The sequence below is a fragment of the Schistocerca piceifrons genome, chromosome 8, assembly GCF_021461385.2.
Source record: "Schistocerca piceifrons isolate TAMUIC-IGC-003096 chromosome 8, iqSchPice1.1, whole genome shotgun sequence".
Taxonomy (NCBI): domain Eukaryota; kingdom Metazoa; phylum Arthropoda; class Insecta; order Orthoptera; family Acrididae; genus Schistocerca; species Schistocerca piceifrons.
In genome coordinates this window covers 165,216,925-165,242,227 of record NC_060145.1, presented here as the reverse complement: position 1 = coordinate 165,242,227, position 25,303 = coordinate 165,216,925, and the positions used below count along the sequence as shown (strand labels likewise).

At 41.7% G+C, this 25,303-nt stretch overlaps 1 long non-coding RNA gene and 1 pseudogene across 1 annotated transcript in view; both read right to left on the bottom strand.

Annotated features, from left to right (window-relative positions):
• The window catches only part of LOC124711388, a 159,547-nt gene that overhangs the window by 115,647 nt on the left and 18,597 nt on the right, over positions 1-25,303 (bottom strand). The window contains exon 3 of the long non-coding RNA XR_007005472.1: positions 18,588-18,710. This is a non-coding gene — a long non-coding RNA (uncharacterized LOC124711388). The remainder of the gene's footprint in view (positions 1-18,587; positions 18,711-25,303) is intronic.
• LOC124712769 lies at positions 7,679-7,795 on the bottom strand (annotated as a pseudogene).

Below are 25,303 nucleotides of genomic sequence, written 5' to 3'. Positions count from 1 at the left end.
ATGTGGACGAACTCTTCGATTCATGCATTCAGTTTTCTACGGATCTCTCAGTACCTTACAGAGTTGTGCCTTTTGGCATGAATTCCAAATGCGTCACACCTTGGAACATCTCAGAACGTTGTAAGTTTGAGTCTGCCTGCTGATGGTATGGTCTTGAACTCTCTTGGCGTTGATGATACTTTGTGGAGGGGTCAAAATGGTGAACAACGTACAACCAGACGTCGCACAGTAACGGTGTCAATACAATCATCACCGTACACTGCTTCCATTCTTTTATTCATTTCGGTTGGAGGCACGTTTTCTGCAATGATAAACCCGATTACAGCACGCTGTTTCTGTAGCACCAACATAGTTTCGTTACACACCGCCATGTTACACGCTACAATTTGAAGCCTTCTAGAGGCAGAGAGTTGCAACTTGCCTCATCGAAACGGGAAAGTCGATCGAATAGTATGCATGACATGTAAATACTTCTACAGTTATTCAGAACAGAATAAAAGATTCGGAGGCATTACTTTTCAGCACGCTGTCGTAACAAGAGATTCTATCTCACGAAGCAATGGCCCGGTACCGAAGGAAATAAGCGTTTCGAAGTACGGTGTAGGTGCTTCGATAATTCTACCTGTCTACAACACCAACATCCTACCTCCTGGTAGATGTTCAGTCAGGGAACAAGCACATTTAAGAAAACGGCTCCCTGCATCTGATGAGAGCAAAATCCATTGTTGAAATACGTACCGTGCACGAACTTGTCAAATTTTCTGCAGTCTGAATACATATCGCCATATTTAATTATTGATCTTCCATTTGGTAATTCTAAATCATTTATCTCCGGTAGTTTCGCAAACAATGTAAACCCCCTGCATAAAATAATGTCGGTCTTTTTGCCACTTTGACTCAAAATAAAGTCTTCAACTTTCAATGATAGCCTTTACCACCTTCGTCACAAAAACTGACTGTCATAGCCCCTCCTGTGGCGATAGTCAGTCATTCCCGAAGAAGATGAATGTTATCATCTAAAACTTGAGGTTTTCTTTTTCTAATTTGAGCTATAAAGAAGGTTATGAATATTTTATTCAGTGCTGTCGTTTCAATGATTCTTTCCCATGTGCAATATTTCGTATTTCTCTGCCGCACATCTCATACAGAACATTGGAAAAATTATGTGCAGATAGCTTCAGCAAACGTTCAACCCGAAAGCAAAGCTAGGAGATAATACTGACAAGGGAACCTTCCCATCGCACCCCCCTCAGATTTAGTTATAACTTGGCACAGTGGATAGGTATTGAAAAACTGAACACAGATCAATCGAGAAAACAGGAAGAAGTTGTGTGGAACTATGAAAAAATAAGCAAAATATACAAACTGAGTAGTCTATGCGTAAGATAGGCAACATCGCGGATAGTACGCGCTCAGGAGTGCTGTGGTCCCGTGGTTAGCGTGAGCAGCTGCGGAACGGGAGATCCTTCGTTCGAGTCGTCCGTCGAGTGAAAAGTTTACTTTTTCTATTTTTGCAAAGTTATGATCTGTCCGTTCGTTCATTGACGTCTCTGTTCACTGTAATAAACTTAGTGTCTGTGTTTTGCGACCGCACCGCAAAACGGCGCGATTAGTAGACGAAAGGACGTGCCTCTCCAATGGGAACCGAAAACATTTGATCGCAAGGTCATAGGTCAACCGATTACTCCACAGGAAACCACGTCTGATGTATTCTATACGACACTGGTGACGGCATGTGCGTCACATGACAGGAATATATTGTCGACCCACCTAACGTGTGTCTGGCGCCGAGCGACCGCTACGGTCGCAGGTTCGAATCCTGCCTCGGGCATGGATGTGTGTGATGTCCTTAGGTTAGTTAGGTTTAATTAGTTGTAAGTTCTAGGTGGCTGATGACCTCAGAAGTTAAGTCGCATAGTGCTCAGAGCCATTTGAACCATTTGAACTTAACGCGTGCACTTGGCGAATGGGTAAAAAGATTCTTCTATCTTACCCGATTTAGGTTTTCTTGTGGATGTGATAATCACTCCCAAAAAAGTGATGAAAACATAAGAGTTTATGACATAAACTCCAACAAATGAATGCAACAGTTTCACAGTCACACAGTTTTCCCTGTGCTCTGTCAAAACATATGTTTTTAACGTTTTCAAATTTTTCCGTGTGTAGACCGTCAAATCCTGCATATGTCCAAGCAAATCTGAACATGTCCTGGAATTTTGGAGAGCGAAGTTGATTATGTGTGAGTGCCTAAACTTTGATAATTGTCTGAAAGTAAAAAATTAAAATTTTCACTTAAGTAGACTTGAACCAAGGACCTGTCGGTCCGCAGCTGCTCACGCTAACCGCGGGACCACGGCATTCCTGACCTTGCCGTATCTTTGTTGTTGCCTATCTTCACATGGACTACTCAGTTTGTATATTTTGCTTATTTTTTTCATAGTTCCACACAACTTCTTCCTGTTTTCTCGATTGATCTGTGATCAATTTTTCAAGGCCTATCCACTGTGTCAACTTATAACTAAATCTGAGGGGGGTGCGATGGGGAGGTTCCCTTGTGAGTGTCCAAAAAGGGCACATGTGCACTAATCCGTATTGTTCTTATTTGATTTTTCAACTCTATATATATATACTCTTCATACTACTGTAAAGTCTATTTCATTAAGTAAGGTATCTTTATGTCCCGTTCAAGAACAGAAGGGAGATCTTTCACACCCCCGTCTTCATAGGACATCTCAGGAAGTATTATACGGAGCTTAATGATATTCGTAGGTTGGGCCAAGAAAAGAGGTTCTAGGTATATATTATGTAAGTTTTCGAGACATGCTAGCCTCTCTTCGATAGGCTACCAGTTTTGGTTTTATTTTTATGTTTTAGTTTCTTGCATAGTTATGTGACCCTTTATAGCGACTCCAAACAAACTTTTAAGTATACGCTCTCTCCTAACGGCAGGGTTAAAATGGTTAAAATGGTTCTAAGCACTATGGGGCTTAACATCTGAGGTCATCAGTCCCCTAGACTTATATCTAATTAAACTTGACTAACCTAAGGACATCACACACATCCATGCCCGAGGCAGGACTCGAACCTGCAACCGTAACAGCAGCGCGGTTCCGGACTGAAGCGCCTAGAACCACTCGGCCACAGCAGCCGGCTAACAGGAGGGAATGTATCTAACAAATCTAATCGTTCAGCACATGTACTGGCCTAAGTTTGTAGCTTAATCAACCACATACTCACCCGTACGCATTTTGTGGAAAGTGACAGGTTGTGAGCAGCACTACATCGCTCGTACATTTCCAAACTATTTTTTGCTTTTTGTTTTCAAAAATGTTATTCCACTATCGTCAACAGTGCCGTATAAATCATTCCTTAAAAACCTTTGCTGTTAAAGAGTGAATGAATTCTGCACCCAAAGCGACGCGTATGTACCTCACAGAAATACATTAGGATCCACTGAGAGAACTATACCAGCATTTGTCACGACAGCAGCGCCCGTGTGAACTGAAAATTCAACTTTGACAGCAAGGTTGCAATCCGATGATTCGTCTATCCTAGTGAAGGCAGTGGAAGCACATTATAAGACATACAGCTTAACATTCATCATGTTTTTTTGTTATCTATTGCGACATTATGCGGCCAGCTGGCTGCAGGCTGTACAGCGGAATACAGCAACTGGATTGTATTGTCGTTTATAGGTTTATGTAATAGCATGTTTAGTGTAATAAACTGTGGAAAAGAGGGAAGTGGACAGTATGGATCATTTTTAGGTTTCCTAAGGACCCAGAGAGGTCATCAGCTTTAAGAGGCCTATCGTGGCACAGTAGTAAACAACTGGCAACCAGTGCTGTACAATCGCAATAAAGTCATGAGATGTTCAATTGACTCTTTTATTAGCCGGCCGAAGTGGCCGTGCGGTTAAAGGCGCTGCAGTCTGGAACCGCAAGACCGCTACGGTCGCAGGTTCGAATCCTGCCTCGGGCATGGATGTTTGTGATGTCCTTAGGTTAGTTAGGTTTAACTAGTTCTAAGTTCTAGGGGACTAATGACCTCAGCAGTTGAGTCCCATAGTGCTCAGAGCCATTTGAACCATTTTTTTGACTCTTTTATTAGAACATGCCGGCCGGGGTGGCCGAGCGGTTCTAGGCGCTGCAGTCTGGAACCGCGCCACCGCTGCGGTCGCAAGATCGAATCTTGCCTCGGGCATGCATGTATGTGACGTCCATAGGTTAGTTAGGTTTAAGTAGTTCTTAGTTCTAGGGGACTGATGGCAGAAGTTAAGTCCCATAGTGCTCAGAGCCATTTTTTATTAGAACATGTTACGCGTTTCGGGATACACCCATCTTCAGACATCACAAACTTCAACTCCTTCCTAACCAACCAGGCGTGTAGCCTTGACAACTCAAAGGAAGTGTCCAATAACATATGACTATAACTGCAACATTGTAATATGTTATTGGACTCTTCCTTTGAGATGTCAAGGCTGCACTTCTGGTTGGTTAGGAAGGAGTTGAAGTTTGTGATGTCTGAAGATGGGTGTATTCCGAAACGCGTAACATGTTCTAATAAAAGAGTCAGTTGAACATCTCATGACTTGATTGCGATTGTACAGCATTGGTTGCCAGTTATTAACATAAAAATGATCGCAGGCCTCAGACGGGATTTCATGCCCTGTATATCAGAGTAGTAAATAATGACCAACAACAGCTGGTTAGGTACATTAGTCATTGTCGCCTGCGTTCCACATCAACGTTCAGTAACCACTCACAGACGGCAGGTGGAAGCACTAGGAGTAGAGGGAATATAAAATGCGTAGGGGGGACGCGGATAACAGTGCAGTCGTTGTCTTAATGCGGAAACGGAGCGATTTATCTGACGTCCAAAAGGATATGACCATTGACTTTCGGGTCAAGGGTGGAGGCATTTCCGCAAAGGCTAAATTTGTAAACTGTTCGTGTGCCGCCGTTGTTAAAGTACACTGTGCAAGGCAAAATGGCGCTATCCAAAATCAACGTCGAGTCAGCGGTGGTGCACAACGGGCTGTAGATTATGGGGAAAAAGACGGGTCAGGAAATGTGTAACGTCGAGTAGACGTGCATCTGTTGGAAAACTGTCCACCCAGTTGAAACAAGGGCTACCAACAGTATCTCCCCAATGACAGTTAAGCGAACGTTGCTGCGTATGGGCCTCCGCTGCAAGCACCTGCTTGTCGCACCCATGCTCACTGCTGTTCATCGGCGACGAAGGCTGGAAGTTGCTTGCCAATGCTGGACACAGGTAGTCTTCTCAGATGAATCACCTTTTATGCTTCATCAGACAGATGGACGTTGATGTGTAAGGGTTGAAACATCTGAGAACAAACATCCTCCAACAACTGTCGACCAGAGGAGGGAGCGTTATGGTCCGAGGAATGTTTTCATGACATTCCCTGGACGATCTCGTCAGGGTACAATGGGTCAACACAAGCACGCGTCTATCATTACGGATCATGTCCATCGCTACATGCAGTTTGTTTTTACTCGGCACAAAGGAATATACCAGCAGGACAATGCAACTTATCACCAGCTCGCAGTGTAGGTGCGTGGTTTGAAAAGCATCAAGAAGATGCTGATACCCTGGCTACCAAAGTCTCCCAATTTACATCATATCGAGAATCTGTGGAATACCCTCGATCAGGCTGTTCGCGCTTAGATTTTTCAGCTGAGAAACCTATCGCCACCGAAGGCTCCACATCCCTGTTGGTACCTTCCAGAACCTCTCTGGATCTCTTCCTGTGTGTCTCGCAGCGGTTCACGCTGCAAAAGGTGGTTGTTCAGGCTTCGACAGGTGGCCACATTAATGTATGATCTCAATTTGACTATCACTGACTTCCTCTCATTGAAGGAAATGAGATATTACTTACATTTTTATTTGAATTACACATCTCAATCAGATCACTGTTTGCCAAATATGTTGTATTGTATGTTAACCGGGGACCTAGAAACGACGGAGAGGCTCCGACCCCGCCGCAGCCGCAGTGGTCCACAAACCCACGACGACTACCGCAGTCCACTTCACCCCTCCGCCGCCCCACACCGAACCACTCTTTCAGGGTTATTGTGCCGTTCGACCGCCAGTGGACCTCCCCCCCCCCCCCCCCCTAGGGAACGTCTCACACCAGACGAGTGTAGCCCCTACGTTTGCGTGGTAGAGTAACGGTGGTGTACGCGTACGTGGAGAACCTGTTTGCGCACAAATCGCCGACATAGTGTAGCTGAGGTGGAATGAGGGGAACCAGCCCTCATTCGCCGAGGCAGATGGAAAACCGCCTAAAAACCACCCACAGTCTGTCCGGCTCACCGGACCTCGACACAAGTCCGCCGGGTGGATTCGTGCCGGACACCAGGCGCTCCTTCCCACTCTGGAAAGCCGTGCGGTAGACCGCTAATCGGGCGGGCAGAACAAATATGTTACTTTATATCAGCCTACGCTCACTTTACGGCATCTGTCTCTTAGTACATCACAGATTTCTGTACATCCATATACTTTTCTTTCTAAAAGATAATTTCTATATTTATCTCTGCATTAATAATTTATGTTCTTATACTACGGCATGCAGTAAAGCCGTGTACGCTGTCAAATTTTACTTGCAGTACTCGTATAATAGTTTCATTTGACGACATCGTGTTGCCTGGATTTTTTTTCAGTTGCAGATTTCTAGACAATTATTGCCAAAAGATATGTTTTTAAGAAAACTGTAGTGTAATTAGAGCGTAAGAATAAAGTCGTAATGTTGATAGGCAATATTTCGTATCACATAGAACAACTATAAAGACAAAGGACGTATTTTTGACAGTTGGTTTTCTAAGGACTACAAAGCAGACCCAAACGACAAATGGTGTCCATCTTTACACATAAGAGCATACGTCCATGTGTGTTTAAGTTTTCTTTATTGAGGATAGTACTGATATCAATTTCTCAAATATTTCTTCATGAACACGCTGGTTTTTGACTGTGCTTTGGTTTTAGCCATGTTTATGATTATTTTGTCATCTCTTAACATTTGACCAACACTTGGGGGGCGACACCACAATACTATTTCGTAAAGTTCGTAGAACTTGGACGCGAAACTAACGCTTTCTACGTCGTATGTAGTTCTAGGAGGCGACCTGCTTTCTTTCCACCTCGAGAGCCTGTGTCGCCCCAGCTGTCAAACGATAACAACTTTCACAGCCATGAGTTTTGCGACTATATGTGCTGGCAGTATTCTGCAGTGTCGGCAATGTTTAATCAAATGTGTAACATACGGTGGCAATGGAATTAGACCTACTTCCCACGAATGACAACAGAAGGATAGCTCATGTTAACAGCCTCCCTGGAAGGATGGATCAACAGAATTATCAAGAGCCATCCCTACTCAAGAAAATATGGAGACGCATTATCATACGATCAGGAACTTACCCTTCTCGTGGCAGCCAAATTTAAAAAAAAAAAAAAAAAGCACTCCGTCTGCAGGCCGCAAGCGGCCCATCGGGACCATCCAGCCGCCGTGTCATCCTCAGGTGAGGATGCGGATAGGAGGGGCGTGTGGTCAGCACATCGCACTCCCGGTCGTTATGATGGTTTTCTTTGACCGGAGTCGCTACTATTCGGTCGAGTAGATCCTCAATTAGCATCACGAGGCTGAGTGCACCCCAAAAAATGGCAACAGCGCATGGCGGCTGGATGGTCACCCATCCAAGTGCCGCCCACGCCCGACAGCGCTTAACTTCAGTGATCTTACGGGAACCGGTGTATCCACTGTGGCAAGGCCGTTGCCCTTCAAATTTAAACACTGGAAATATTTTCAACGCTAGGATGCGAATCACACATACACACAAATTTGGGACTGGAATGGTAGACCATGCTTTTATGGACAAAAAATTTTGAATGGCGAGTAAGAATTGAACTTCCAATACTACGGTACTTCCCAACTACTGAGATTTTATTTCGATCGCTTTATGAATATTTCAGGGCGCGTTTTGTGTTCTTAGACTTTTATGTAACATTTTACGGATTTGTCTTTAATAAATGTTTCACTTAATTAACATGAATAAGTCTCAGTCGAGTGTAAGATGGGGTATTTTACAGTGAAGGTGTAGGATCATTTCTACATCTCGGAAGACATTATTCCTCTGATTATATGACACAGACAACTGCTGATTAGCAAGAAGGTTGCTAAGGACATGAGTATGCACTCCGGAGAGTTAAAAGGAAAGCTTATTTTTTTTTTAAGTAACTGTTGTTATGATTTTGCAGCAGGGTAGGCTGCACAAAGAAATATCTGTTAAGAAAAAATTCGATACGTTGCGCCGTTTCCAGTTTAATTTGCAGTGACGTCGACATTCAGGCCATTGCGCGCGCCAATTCAAGCGGCCCGCCGGAGACGATGTCGTTAAACGTGTATTAAGTTTGGTTTCCTAAAACCGAAAAAGAGAGGGATATAAATATTGGACATAGGACTGTACTAAGGCTCGAACCCAACACAAAGACTAATCAGTCTCGTGCGCTATCATCTACGCTATGAGAACAACTCACGCCAATTGTATCTTGCTGACCACTTGAATCTGTGCGCCCGACATCCTGATTAGCTAACTTCAGTGTTAATTAATTCGGAAACGGCGCAGTTTATCGAAATTGTTTCCTTAACAATTATTCCTCAGTACAATTTACCATTCAAAATCCTTACAAGCTTTCTAGACTGTTTCCGGCCACCGTAACTTATGCTAATTGTAAGTATGGAAACCATATTCAATGTTCTGAATTTACCTTGGACGTGAAATAATCGTCTTATCAATTACGTTTAATAAGGCTCTACCCGCCGACACTTAAACGTTTTTGCTTTCCTGTCTGACACAAGCGTACGTCAAAGGAGTTACATAACGTGAACTTTATGAATGACGTAGGGTATAGCTTAAGTATAACGTTCAGAAGCCGTAAAAGCGACTGTCAAGTAGATTACAAATGTATTCAAACCTGCCATGTGTATGTCTTGAGATACTTCCTGCCTATAAGTATACAGTAATGAGCCCAGTACGTCTTAATATTCTTAACATTCGATTAGAAGGAAGAGTTTAACATGAAAGCGTGCGAAATTTTCATATGCAGGAAGATCTGACAGAAGAATAATTATATTCATATAAAATGACGATATTTAAAAATATTTCTCAGTTTCAAATGTGGCTAACTGTATTTAGGAAGGAAAACTTTCCCCGTCGTATTCGTTATCTCCACTACACGCAATATGATTGTCAACTGTCTTATCACATTCCCATTTCAGTTTCGAGAGCTTAAACTAAAAAAAAGATATTGTATGGTTGTTGATACATCTAATCACATATGGAATTCCCAGAGAAAAATATGTAGTGAGATGTTAACTACGCGTAATTGTTGCAGTGTTTATAATATTATCGTATTTGGAAGTAAGGGCTACGTCAAAAGCTAAGACACCTCCTTTTAAAGCTGAATCCAAGATTAGCTGCAAGAGAGTGCAGCTGTCGTGGCGCCAGATATAAATTACTTATTGCTTTTGTTTACAGCTGTGATAACAAAACATCTTGCAACGGTGAACTGTGTCAGCAGTGCTCTACAGATGAATGAACTGAAGCCGGCCCAGTGTCTACTACTCTTACCTTGCTGGAGTTCATTGCGAGACTGTGTACTGTGGAAAGTGGTTTGGATTTCATTTAGTGCCGAATCACTATTTCAGGAACTGCTGGATTGTCATGAGGAGACATGTGTAAAACTTGGTAACAAAAACGACCAAAGTTCATTTCCTCTTTCAGTTATGCCCTACTGTATGAAATGTAACAAGAGAACTATGATGAGGAAAAAAAAACGTGGTTCGATACATGTAAGTTGTGGATACAGCAGAGTTTATTGTAGCCTCTTCCTGGGTTACAGAATGTGCGTTAGAAGTCTCTGCTTCAGAAACTGGATTATCCACAAATACTGTCTACGATTATTATAGCTTCTGTCGTGAGGTCTGTTATGCTGTTGTGACGAACTACATAATTCAGTATTTGTATTGGCTAAGGCAAAAAAGTATAGCTCCAGTCTGCGAACACAAAACGCGGAACTGACGTTCATGAAGGTCTGGATGCCGAGGAAGGTAAGTTATACAGCTGTCCTCTTTTGTCGTTGTTGTTGTCAACGGTGTAAACAAAATCCATATCCGGTGCCATGACAGACGAGCGCTTAATACCGCTTGCAAGTACTCCTGGAAATTACCCCTTTAAATAAATTATATTAAATAGAAATCCGCCTGTTAACCCGTGTATTCAAAAAGACTACAGTATCCCTTCAGTTTACAATGTATGCAAAAGCTGCAGGTTAAGAATAATAATCGGCTATTTAACTTTGTAAGTACGTTTCTGGCCGAAGTTTGCCTTTTGTTGCTTAAATTATTTCTTCTACACTTACAGTAAATTGAGGACCTACGGCAACAGCTTCTAACAAAAGTTTGTCTAGACTCATTGTCACGACTATTATGAAGTTACGTCGTAAATAAGGGTAATTTTGAACAGTACTTTCAAAAGTACTGGGTGAAGATCTAATTTTGAAGGGACAACCCGCTTGCAGTGCCCAATAAACAGCAGCTAAGGGCTCGAGTCCTTCCACTGCTTTTTTTATTCAGCTGTTTCAGATACAAAAACGCTATAAACAGAAGCAAAGATATAACGCAAATAAGCTTGGGCAAACCGACACCTTCATTTGGCATATTAAGTAGGTGAATGAACCATCGTGTCACGTTACGTCACGGCACGGTACGTCAAGGTTTTTCGGGATGAAAGTTTTGACAGTATCATCGTCTGCTGACGTCGTAAATTAACCTATTTTCACCTTGCTTACTCGTGTTATAGTATTGGAATTCCTTTTTTTGTATCTTTATAATAATTATTTTATCACTATGATTTTTTTCGTGGCAAATTGCAAATTTTCTTTGACGACTTTGATATTTCTTCCATTGAGTGTTCTTAAACATGCGAGGTAAGTTATCTCAAAGCGAAAAATTATTCGCATTTTACAATAAAAGAACAGAGCTGACACCCACAATGTATATAACAAGAATATAAGTTCACGAGGCAGTTTCTATTACGTAACATTTTAAATGGAACGGTCAGTTTTAATGATGGAGAAAAATGCAATTGTTTATGGCATTGTTAGTTCCGCAAAGGGAAAGAAAAAAGCACGGTGAATAAGGTAACAGGCAACGTTCATTCTTCACAGCCATTGTTTGATGTGTTTGTATGTATATACAGGATGTTTCAAAAAAACACCCACAAACTCTAGGGACAGGTTCCTTACAACAAAACAAGAAAATACGTCTAGTAAACAAGCGCTCTAAAGTGCATACGGTAATTCAAGAGACGTGAGGACTTGTTCACATTCGATGGTATGAAAAACATCTCTTCCACTGCAAACTCTTTGCTGTTCATTTTTGGAGGAGCTAGTACGGACCAAAGTAGGAAAAAAAGTGTAGTAAGCATGGGCTCTAAGAAGCATATCTTAAGAGCTATGAGCACTTATTCAGTAGAACAGTCGTGTTTCACACTAGTGAAAATGATCAAGTGACCATAGCTCTTAAAGCATCCATTTTCTTTTCCTTCTTTTTTTTGTCAGCATCTCCTCCTCTCAAATCCTCTCAAAATATGAAAAGCAAAGACCTTGCAGGAGAAGATATCTGATTCATAGTATCTAAGATGAACAACTACTCATACCTCTTGAGGTATGCATTAAGAGCCCATGTTTATTAGACTTTTTTACCTATTTCTGTAGGAGGAACCTGTCCCTAAAGTTTGTCAGTGTTTTCTGGGACACCCTTCAAATTCCCTAGCAAGTAAATCTATGTTTTGAAATGTTGTTTTACTTCTCATCGCATTACCAACCACAACTGATCAAGAACATACGTTATTAGTTCTTCAACCCTGATATTATACTCAGACTTTTTGTATCACGGATGGTGACTAATAACCACACTTAAGCCATTCGGTACTGGGCTAAGCGAACTGACGTGATGATGTGACAGACAAAAGGAATAAACCCTGACGTGGCGGTCCGTGACGCGATACCCGTTCATTTTATCTCTTCAGAGCTAAGAGACTACTTTATTCCAGGTATCAAATGCAGATTGTTATGGTGTCTACAAAACGCTTGTACCAGATTCACGGCACCTACGAAGGAAATCTGTCTGTTCTAGTGATATAATGACACTGAAAATTTATAGGACGCATTATAGACAAACCTACGCCGTCCTGAGATCACGTGACCACGATGGTTATGCATATGGACACCACAAAATTAATTCTCCGTGTCTGGATGCTCACTCCAAAGATATTTCTATTGTATGATTTGGCATTATGAGCTGTTTGAAGATAAATACGTTAAGAACTAACAGTATATATTTATATTCAAGAACACATAAACAGAGCGAGGGTATATACTTTATAAAATTCAGGAAATGACAAGTACATAAAATACATAAAATCAGATAGCAACTAACTGCCCGAAATCACTTAGTTATTTTTCTGAAGAGCGTTAATTCTTGCAAATTAGTAGCACCTGAAGGATAGACACATTTACCTAAGGATGGCTTCATGAACATACAGTCACGAAGTTCCACAATAATACGATTTCTGCACATCTTAGTAATATTTGGTGAGAGGAGAAGCAGGTGGTCGACCACCAAGGAAACCAGAATTAAGACTAATATATGTAATGCCGTGCGAATAATATGGTGTATTCAGAGCCTGTTAAAACGAAGGAATATTTATTGGGAGAAGTGTAAAGAAACTTCGTCGCCGTCGTCGTTTGGGCCTACTGACGACTTCGATGAATATTTTTTTCTTTTCTTGTCGTAGTACTTCTTAATTTACTTGCTGTAAGCCGGATTTCTATCCCCTGTCCAATTGAAACTGGGACTAAATAATTAGTGTGCAATAATTATTTTTCATGTTATTTAGCTAACTTGTCCCGAGCATGTACTAACATTAAAAAAATTGTACGTTAGGTAAAACCGGCTGAAGTAGTTGATTTATTGAGATGTCACCCTGACTTCGATTTTCCATGGTTTCTCTGACTCACTTCAGGTAAGTGCCGGATTGTTTCCTTCTACGAGACCACGGCTCACTGTCCGCCCTCTGTTTCTCAATAGACATGCGTGAGCATACTTTCAACACTGTATATAAGACTTTGTTTCTCTCTTATACTGAGCTAAGAAATCTTACAGCGTTGCAAAATGCTCAGTGGATGAATAAATTACTGATAGTAAGCTACTTGTGGTTTTCTAAATTTTCATACAAATGCCAGGAATCTTTGGACATGTCCGACAGATTATTATCAGATCACTTGCTTTCTCCTTGAATTCCGGAGGCGAAAATGTTGAGCCATTACTATTAACACAGTATGTCACTTAAAAATTGATGACGTAATTGGTTGAGATATCCAGATAGCCACGTTGAACTGTTTACATGGGAAGATTGCTCTTCCTTCGTGCACCTTAGAACTTCCTTTCCAAAATGTGTCGTATCGTAAGTATACCAGTCGAAGAAAAGAAGATTAGGATTTAGGGTCTCGTCTATGACTGGGTCATGAAGTCGGACAACATGAGCTCGGTTTCATGAAGGATAATGAAGGAAATCGTCTCTGCCGATAGAACCGCGCCGGATCTTGCTGAAGCGATATAGGTCAAACACAGTAAATCTAAATCTCGATGACAGCTTAGGAATTTGGACCGCCGAACTCCAGAATGCTAGTACACTACCTTAGCCTCCACACTCAGTCTGCGTGTAGGTGACTGTGACTAGTACGTGCAGAGCTTTTAACAATGAGTCTGTATTGTTGCTGGTGATGAGTGAGATGGTAGAGAGTAAAATCCAATGCCAGAAAATATTGTGCCCCTCTCGAAAAGCACCAAGGAGGCATCCGAGTTCAGCGTCACCATTCTAAGAACGGTTCATCATCAACAAACAGTCTCACATGCACTCGCCCCATACAACACTGCGGTTGTAGTTGACCAGGAACTAAAGGCCACCATCTTTCTTTCACCAGGAACTAAAGGACACCATCTCCCCTTCACTTGCCGGACTAGTACTGGTAGTGAAATTATTTTCCACCACCAGCATTCGCATAGGTATCTCCGAGATGATTGAAACTGCACAAGCGTGGGTAGCGCCCTAGGCTACAGATGTATGTTTACTTTATATTGCGTCATTGACAAAAATATTACTGCTGGCGTTAGTATTTCCTTTTTCGTCTACCACTTTGTTTTTTTTATGTTCGCAGAGAATAATACTATCAGCCATAGATGACGCTCATTTAAAATGCCTTGTTTCTCAAGTGCGCCGTCGCGGCCTCGTAAAAGTAGTTTTCTACAAGTCTTACACGCGTGGTGTGCGTGTTGGTACGATAAACACGTTTACGTACGTTCATCAGCCTACGATTTATGTATAGCTGATTTTTGACAATATTTTCATGTATCACCAAATTTTATTCTTTGTATACTTTTCGTATGCCCTTATCATAATCATTAAACTAAGAACGACTGTATAAGCTTGCTTTCATGGCGTTACACCAACTTTTGACATACATGTTACTAGAATTTGTAAAAATTATGCCTTTCTCCATTTTTGCGACCTGTTCGTCTCACATGGGAGTTAATTTGTTTCTGGATATTTTTTATTAGAACATGCTCAAAAATCAGAGTCCACATTTCAAAAGTTTTCACTACACTAGTTAATAGGCTACAACGCCTCAAAATAAGCGTTTTCTGACCTTGGCATGCAGTGGAATGCACTTCTGTCGTTTTTTATTCGTGTTTGTGGTGCTTAATGAAGTCTTCTTGTTTTCACATAACTATTTTACTGTTTAAGATCGTATACCGCTTTCTTTCCCCTGATCGATCGTAGCACTCCGTAAGCATACAATCTGTGAGTGTTGATGCAAGTTTATAGGCTGTACATAAAACTGTAAAATATATTATGAAGCCCACAGCAGTTGTGTTACGCGACCGAAACGACTGTGTCGAAATTAGTGACTAGCGACATTAGAAATAGCCACAGGGATCTACGTACCCATTGTGGATGAAATAACTAATGGCATAATTTCACATTTTACTCCAAAACGGCGAGGAAAGAAAATGCACACATTCCACCCTATCCTTATTTTGAGCTTATGACATCATATATATGTAAGTGATACGGAATATTTTAACCAATGGAAATTCTTTTTACCGAAGAAAGTAAGGCAACAAATTTCATATTAAGTACCTGACGGATTAAAACAATGGACCTTAAATCAGCTCTCAAGATTTATCGTCTGATTGGGGGCTGAAAACAAAAGGCCGCGACGAATAGCATGTCTGGTACGTAATTTTAGTGTGCTCAGTAGCTGTTTGATAAACAGACACCAGCGTCTTATCTGTGGGGCTCAGAAATTGCACTGGAAGGCACGTTCTCTCAGGAGTGGGAAAGAGGTCGGTACTGGCTCCATTATTGCTCTCCTTGTATGTGAGAGATATGTCGCTCGTACTGTTCTCTTGTAAAAACCGTTTCTGTGACGACGACTACCAGAAGCTCGTACTTGCTACACCTAATAATGGCAATACATCCATTAAGATGAATAATGACGTGTAAGGGAATACCTGGTTGTATCGCACAGCGGATATTCTCTGACAGTTTCGCGCTTCTGTGTGATTTGTGGGGGAACAAAATAGATAACAAAAAAACTAAAGATTTCTCGATTTGTTTCTTTAATAGGCAAAGAGAGAGAAGTCAGGATATAACTAGGATAAAGAGCTGTAGAAAGAGTGAGACGACTTGAAATGACAATAAGGGGATTGAGTGAGGAATATTCTATTCGAAGAAGTACATTAGAGGTGATAAACTTTAGGGAAAATAAGGAAGTGGCTCTGAAATCTGTTTTAGGAAATAATAAATTTTCTCCGAGAACACAGAGTAATGAACAGGAAATAGTATTGTACGATTATGTTGAAATATATATACAACACAGTTGCTGAAAAAGTAACAGATGATTTCTTAAAATTGGTGCACAAATATGTATGCAGGGTAAATGAAAATAAATCTTCGGTTCAGTAAACAGATATGAAAGCGGGTAAGGACTACGATTTTATGAAACGGCATGAAGACGTACGGGTAAGGAAAGCCGAATCTACGAGTTTACAGCTAGCAGCAGGACTGAGTAAGGGGCAAGCAGACAGATTCTTTGTCAAACTAGGTGAGATGACGGAGAAGTCGAAGTTTATAATCATTTATGATCAACGTAAAACTTTTGCAGCAAAAATGACTTTCCTACACATCACAATTTGATGCCCGATACAATTCTCCAAACATTTAAATTGCAGAAGGTGGAAAAAGTATTGTAAAATCAATGAACATATATTTTAATGATATTGAGTTTTATTATTATGTTAAGTGGCGCATAATAGTATTGTTTTGTTCCAAATAAACCTGCAGAAAAATTATAACTTTGATAAAGTTTACGTGTACAATGCTATCCGACCGCCCCCTATCAAGTGTTCAGACCGACCAAGGAGGAGCATTGGACAACACACTAAACTCTTTTTGAGGAGAGCGGCAGTTTGAATCTCCGCCCTGACAACCAGATTTAGCTTTTCTAAGACAGGAAAGGAAGATAGACCATTTCTTTCCCCGTACTTCGCGCTCCAAGCTTTAGCTGCGATCGGCACGACGCTAAACTCTGATCTTGTGTTCTCTTTTCATTGTTGAAGTAGGTACCAAGCTGGACTAAAAATAAATGCAAAGAAGACCCAAGCGGTTTTAGTATCTCATGGAAGTTGATTAGAGGTGAAATCTGTGAACTTACTCTCTATTCTTCTGAAAATGGTTAAGAATCTAAGTAGCTTAAGTGATCATCTCATTTGGACATGAAATACTAAAGGCACGCTCAGGAAGATTTCTAATCACCTCTGTTCCCTCCATAAGTTTTGGAAGATATTTCCACAGAGAGTGAGGCAGAATCTTGTGCAGACATTCGTTTTGTCGGACCTCCACCATTGCGACGTGATCCAACACTTCACGAGATCGCTTTTGTTCCCTCGAGAAATTTCGTGAATTATTTCCACAGGGTGCGAGCCGGAAATTTGTGCAGTCATTCGCTTTCCTGATCAATCACCAGTACGATGGGATCCATGCGTTTGCGGCATCCGCCTCTTCGACCATACTATTGTAGAGTTCGGATGGATGCGGTTAGACAAGCTATATGACTAACATAGGCTATGCCTACCGCGTAAGCTTCTCAAGGTGTGTGCCTCTAGCGCCTTGTATCACAGATCGAATACCTATAATATCATCAAAATCGAAATGCGAAGTCTCACTTGCCAATCTACTTCTACACTGATGCAATCTGCTTCTGGAACAAGCAGCCCCACACTATGCACTTAATTCAGTGCCAAGTGTACTTTCTTTTAAAAGTCTTGTAAAGGTTTTTCTAAAAAACTGACGTATACGGCCAATTCTCCCCATCTAACAGTAGGTCAAATGGTTTCTTCTTTTCCTAGATACGCTTCCCTTTCTTTTAGTTTTTGAATCAGTCATGTAACATTATTTTTTTCCTTCTCTATTCATTACTTCTGACCCACTGCTTCTGCGTGTACTATCTCTCTCTCTCTCTCTCTCTCTCTCTCTTTCTCTCTCTCGTCTTATCCCTTGCTGTCATTTCTACCACGTTCCACGGGGCAGATTCACGTCCTGCACATTACCTTCATTATTCTATTCCTCACTGACGAATTTAAGCTGCGTCTTTTTCTGATATGGCCATTACTGTTTTACTTTTCTTTCTCATAACTATTTGTAAATATTAGGTTCTAGTAAATCAATAAACATGGCCTAATGTTGCACGAAAAGGTACTAACGTTTATGATATAAGGCATAGCTACTTTTTAGCAGCTTTTTTAACTGTGACGATAATTTGTTAGAAGTTAAATACAGATGCTGAATTGGAATTAGAACTCATACTCTACTTTTCGACAGCATGGCGCTACCAGTTTCACTACCAGGGTGTGTTTGTCAGTCGGAATAGAAAGAATGAATGCTATGGTTGTCGTCGTGTTGATGAAGATTTCATTAGAGAGCACACACTTTGATCAGAGAAGAATGCGAAAGGAAACCGACTGTGCCTTTTCAGGGGAGCCTTTGCGGCATTTCCCCAAAATGATTTAGGGACATAGTGCAAAACCCAAATCTGGATAACCGACCAGGGATTTTAACTGTCATCCTCTAGAATACGAGTCCAGTGTCTTACCACTATGCCATCTCGCTCTGTACTGATTAGAACTTCTGGGAGAGAGAATACTGAGGAAAACCCCAACAACAAAGCAGGAGTACTTCTGTGGAGTTTCTAAGATGCCGAGACGAACCAGTGCAAACTGCCATAATTGAGTCGAGTTGTCAGGTGTCATCGGAAAGTGCAGTCTGAAGCACAGAATTTCCCGAGCCTTAGGTGTCACACAGTTTCAACTTGTAACAAATGGTCATCTAAGATTTCATTCCAAAAATAGAAATCATAAAATCTGTAAACGGTGTTGTGTTACTTACCTGTTGTAAGTGGCACGGACGTCCTCTATGCACCTCCGTCCATATTAGTTCAGATGTGTAACAGATGACTCCATTACAAGTGAGAATGATGGCGTTGTTGACAAGTCAGCATCAACACCAACACTGTAAATGGGAACGTCTATTTAGCACACGTACTTCACACTTACACATATCGCTAATGTTACAAATTTACAAAGAAAACACAAAGATAAATTCAGACTTCATTTTAATTATGTTTATTTGTGAGAGAATTCACGTATCTGTAACTTAACATTGCTGTTGTCGTTGTGATCTTCAGTGCAGAGACTGATTTGATGCAAGCTTCTTCATCTCCGAGTAAGTAATGCAATCTGCATCCTTCTCGATCTGCCCAGTGTATTCATCTCTTGCTCTCCCTCTGCGATTTTTACCCTCTACGCTTCCCTCCAGTACTGAATTGGTGATCTCTTGATACGTCAGAACGTGTCCTCCCAAGCGATCCCTATTTCTACTCAAGATGTGGCACAAATTCATCTTCTCCCCAATTCTGTTCAGTACCTCCTCATTTGTTACGTGGTCTACCCATCTAATCTTCAGCAATCATCTGTAGCACCACATTTCAAAAGTTTCTGTTCTTTTCTTGCCGTCCGTGTTTCATTTCCATACAAAGCTACATTCCGTACAAACTCTTTCAGAAAAGACTTCCTGAAACTTAAATCTATACTTGGTGTTAACAAATTTCTCTTCTTGAGAAACTCTTTCCTTGCCATACCAGTCTACATTTTACATCGTCTCTACTTCCACCATCATCAGTTACATTGTTGCACAAATATAAAAACCCATCTACTACTTTAAGTGTCTCATTTCCTAATCTAATTCCCTTAGCATCATCTGATTTAATTCGACTACATTCCATTACCCTTGTTTTGCTTTTGTTAATGTTCATCTTATATCCTCCGTTCCGTTCAACTGCTCTTCCAGGTCCTTTACTGTCTCTGACAGAATTACAATGTCACCGCAAAAGTTTAAAGTTTTTATTTGTTCTCCAGGAATTTTAAGTCCTACTCCAAATTTCGTTTCCTTTACCGCTTGCGCAGTATACAGATTGAATGACATCGAGGATAGGCTACAACTCTGTCTCACTCCCTTCTCAACCACTGCTTCCCTTTCATGCCTATGCCGCGCGGGATTAGCCGAGCGGTCTGGAGCGCTGCAGTCATCGACTGTGCGGCTGGTCCTGGCAGAGGTTCGAGTCCTCCCTCGGGCATGCGTGCGTGTGTTTGTCATTAGGATAATTTAGGTTAAGTAGTGTGTAAGCTTAGGGACTGATGATCTTAGCACTTAAGTCCCATAAGATTTCACACACATTTGAACATTTTTCATGCCTCTCGACTCTTATAACTGCCATGTGGATTCTGTACGTAATGTAAATAGCCTTTCGCTCCCTGTACTTGACCCCTGCCACCTTCAGAATTTGAAAGAGAGTATTCCAGTCAACATTATCAATAGCTTTCTGTAAGTCTACTAATGTTAGAACGTAGGTTCGCCTTTGATTAGTCTATCTTCTAAGATGAGGCGTAGGGTCAGTATTGCCTCACGTGTTCCAACATTTCTACGGAATCCAAACTGATGTTCCCTGAGGTCGGCTTCTACCAGTTTTTACATTCGGCTGTAAAGAATTTGTGTTTGTATTTTGCAGCCGTGACTTATTAAACTGATAGTTCGGTAATTATCGTACCTGTCAAGAAGTGCTTTCTTTGGGATTGGAATTATTATATTCTCTTTGAAGTCTGAGGGTATTTCACCTGTCTTATACTATCTGATCAAATATAACCAAGCATCTGTTAATTGACGTTAATATGGCGTGCGTCCTCCCTTCGCCTTTATGACGACTTTAACTGTGCTATTGAAACTTCCAATGAAGCACCGAAACATTTGTGGAGGCCAAGAACCCTATACTTCCTAAAGAGCCGAAACCAGAGAAAATATTGACTTTTGATGGTGGAATCTGGAGCGGATTCGACTTTCTAAATCATCCTAAAGGAGTTCCACTAGATTTAGGTGGTGACTGTGGACAGGCCAGTCGATTTGAGGAATGCACCACACTGGATGCTTTATGATACAGTGCAGTTTCATGCTGATACGTTCATCGTCCCCAGAACCTTCCTCTACCGCATACAATACGCAGTGCTGTAAAATGTGTTCGCATCCTTCCACTTTTAGTGCTTTCTTAAGCGCAAAAAGGAGACCACAGCCAAGCCAAGAAAAATAGCCTTTACACCTCTACACCACCTCCTCCGCAGTTCACTGTTGGCACTGCAGAAGAGGGCAGATAACGCTCTCCAGATATTCATCAAACCGGAACCCCTCCAACGGAATGCCACAGGGTACAGCGTAATGCATCACTGCGAATCACACTTTTTTCAGTCGTCCACTGTCCAGTGGCGTTTATCCCTATACTAGCTCAAGCGTTTCTTAGCACTGACTACCGAAATGTGTAGCTTATGAGGAGCCTCTCCACCATTGTACCTCATTCTTTTTCATTCTCTTTGCACAGTCATCGCTCTAGCTGAACTGCTGATAGCACTTTAGAACTCGCGAGTTTTTCCTTCAGTTGACTTCATACGAAATTTTACAACCACTGTCCGCAATGCACGACGGCCCCTCTCCGCCAGTACAGGTTTGCCTCGTCTTGAAGCTTCCTGGCAGATTAAAACTGTGTACCGGACCGAGACTCGAACCCGGGACCTTTGCCTCTCACGGGCAAGTGCTCTACTAACTGAGCTACACAAGCAGAACTCACGCCCCCCTCCTCACAGCTTTACATCTACCAGTACCTCGTTTCCTCCAATCATTGGCAGGGCACTTGCCCGCGAAAGGCAAAGGTCCCGATTTAGAGTCTCGGTGCGGCACACAATTTTAACCATTTGGAAGTTTCATATCAGCACATTCTCCGCTGTCGAGTGAGAATTTCATTTTGCCTGGTCTTGGTTTAACCGCCTCCTTCTACGTATATTACTGCGTCCACCTCCCATGATATCTAGTGGTCAATTCTGCATTAGACATTGGTTCAAAAAATGGTTCAAATGGCTCTGAGCACTATGGGAATAAACTTCTGAGGTCATCAGTCCCCTAGAACTTAGAACTACTTAAACCTAACTAACCTAAGGACATCACACACATCCATGCCCGAGGCAGGATTCGAACCTGCGACCGTAGTGGTCGCGCGGTTCCAGACTGAAGCGCCTAGAACCGCTCGGCCTTACACATTAGTGTCCAGATTCCTTTGATCAAATAGCCTACAGTTCATTTATTGTGCATGCTAATATAGAGTGTGCTAAGAATACAAACCGATGACCGAAAAAACTAGTGCCACGGTCAAAATTACAGAACAAACTATACTTCAAAATGAGTATCGAACAGTTCTTAATTCATTCATTCGCATTCAGAAGGAGGGATAATGACGTGCCTATCGGTTTATACAGATTTAAGTTTCTCATAGTTTCGCGAAATGACTTCAGGTGCAAGCTGGGTATTTTCATAGGAGAAAGACACAGCCCGTATCCTTCCCTGTCTCCTCATCCGAGCATCCGTTTCGTCTCCAGTTATCTGATCTTCTGCGATATCGTACACCTCAGTCTCCTTTAATGTTTTTGTAAAACGTACGGCCGTAGACACTACGTGGGTTTCCACGTGAAAACGGATTTAAACATAATGTCGGATACCAGTGGGACTCTGCAGTTCCCCCGTCACGGTCTAATTTTTGAGAGTTAAGGCAAAAGTTCATAACAGTAGCACCCAAGCACTTGTGTCATCTAAATGTTAAAAATAATACATTTGCAAATAGTAACGACCTTCAGCTTATTGAAATCATTTGTGTCCGTAAGCAGGTTGGGTTGTTTGGGGGAAGAGACCAAACAGCGAGGTCATCGGTCTCATCGGATAAGGGAAGGATGGGGAAGGAAGTCGGCCGTGCCCTTTCAAAGGAACCTCCCAGCATTTGTCTGGAGCGATTTAGGGAAAACACGGAAAACCTAAATCAGGATGGCCGGACGGGGGATTGAACCGTCGTCCTCCGTAAGCAGGAGTAGCGTACATCTCAGGTAATACGATTCTCCAGTCCGAGTGGAAAAGTGTTCTTTGTATTACGATCGTGTGTCTTATTAGATCTGTGTCCGCCCCTGGTAGCTGAGTGGTCAGCGCGATGGAATGTCATACCTAACGGCCCGAGTTCGACTCCCGGAGGGGTCGGAGATTTTCTCCGCTCAGGGACTGGGTGTTGTGTTGTCCTTATCATCATCATTTCATCTCAATCGACAAGCAAGTCGCCGAAGTGACGTCAACTCGAAAGACTTGCACCAGGCGAACGGTCTACCCGACGGGAGGCCCTAGCCACATGGCATTTCCAGTTCTATTAGATCTGTTTGTATCTGCAGTAAGGGCCGAAGGGGGGAGGGGGAGCTACTTTAAAAACATAGGAAGACGTGATTAAAAAAAATTATAATTTCCTTATTTTCGTTAAATATTGTGATTTATCAATGCTACGTATAATCGAAATTTTAAAAATATCAAACACTAATGTACAGGACATAACCGCTGATCTGAAGGAGAACGTCACAGAATAAGCCATGATGGTCCTCAAAACCAACACCTCGTACTTCCACGAGTACATATGACTTGAGCTCCTTCTGTCAGCTCCCGATTTTTTTTAAAAAAATATTTCATTTCCGTATAGTATGCACGACTGAACTCTTCATAGAAATAACTGTGGTAGCTTCCAGCACTGCCTACACGTGTAGAGAAACTCCGGGATGTTGTTATAATACAGGTCCAAATATGTAAGAACGGTGCGGAAAATATATTACCAGAAACAAATAATTGTTGAGCTGAAGGCCATGCTGTCCTACGGTAGTCATATGTCTATTGACACTAAGAATCTGGACATTGTTCACAGCCATCGACCCTCATGCTTAACGAATAGCGAATCCAATCCATATGAACAAATCATGCTGCCACTGGATTTGGTCACATGGAAGAGGCACACGATTCTGTGAAGTGTGGACGTTGTCACTGGATGTGGAATACACCATTATCGTTCGATGAATCCATAGCAACAAATATGAGTGATTGAGTTTAGATGAATGAAGCAACGCTGCTGGACTTTCTCGACCAAACCATTCCTTATTAATCACTTTTGTTAGGTTCTGCCGTAAGGATTGTAGAAACAATATGGTGCATCGTCCGGCAAAAACCAACTACATCTATACTCTGAAAACCTGTGAAGTGCATGGCAGAGGATACTTCCAATTGTACCATGTAAACATACGACATTTCTTTCAGAATGGGTAACGTTCTCCAACAGCGCGAGAATTGTTACACGGTATTTGGAGAATAAGAGCAACTATTAAATTTTCCGGTAAATTGTGTGGCCCTATAAGCCTGTCACTCAAAACTGTTGTCAACACATTGATACTTCACCGAACCTTAAGCTTTTCTCCCATGATTGCCTCATCTGTCTACGTGTGAATTTCGTAGTGATTTGCTAGTACCGCCCCACTCTGTGTGAATACCGCTTCACTCGTACATAAAATACAAATCGTGAACTGAAGATATTCAGTTCTCCGTCTTAGAAATTCTTGGAAGACGTGGAGTGTTGATCTTCAGGCCTGATAATTTTCACGTACTTTGGATATTCTTGCTGCTCGTGCTTAGCTGTCTATGCGAGCATAACCTCCAAATGATGCGTGTAAAATGGCTGATGTTGGAGACAGGTGTACATGTTAAGTCTGAAAACAGCATCACAGCCAGAGTACCAAGTAAAGTTGCAAACACAGCCAGTGAGAAACAAGTAGTAAACGCCAACAGGAAGACTGTTGGCATCGCTGAGTACTGATAGTTCTCAACATAAATAAGTCATCTACATCTACATCCATACTCTGCAAACCACCGTGGGGTGCATGGTAGAGGGTGGGTCCAATTGTACCAGTTATTATGGTTTCTGCCTGTTCCATTCATGTGCGGAGCGAATGAATAATGATTGTTTGAATGCCTAAGTGCGTGCAGTAATTATTCTAACCTTATCCTCATGATATCTATGTGAGCCACACGTAGAGGGTTGTAGTATATACTTAGAGTACTCATTTAAAGACCGTTCTTGAAACTTTGTTAATAGACTTCCTCGAAATGGTTTACGTCTGTCTTCAAGAGTCTGTCAGTTCAGTTCCTTCAGTGTCCCTGTGACTTTCTCCCACGGATGTAACAAACCTTTGACCATTCGTGCTGCCCTCCTCTGTATACGTTCAACATCCCCTGTTAGTCTGTCGGGTGTGGATCCCACGCATTTCAGCAATATTCTAGAAGCGGTCTCACGATTGATTTATCAGAAATCTCTTTTGTAGACTGACTGCACTTTCCCAGTAGGCTACCAATAGACCGAAGTCCACTACCTGCTTTAACCACGACTGAACGTATGTGATCATTCCATTTCATGTCCCTACAAAGTGATACACCCAGGTATTTGTACGACTTGCCCGATTCCAGCAGTGACTCATTGATGATATAGTCATACAATATTTGTTTTTCGTTTCGTGAAGTCGAAAATTTTACATTTCTTAGTGTTTTGAGCAAGTTGCCAAGTTCTGGATCACGTTGAAATCTTACCAAGATCTGACTGAATATTTATGCAGTTTCTCTCAAATAGAACTTCATTATAGATAACTGTATCACCTGCAAAAAGC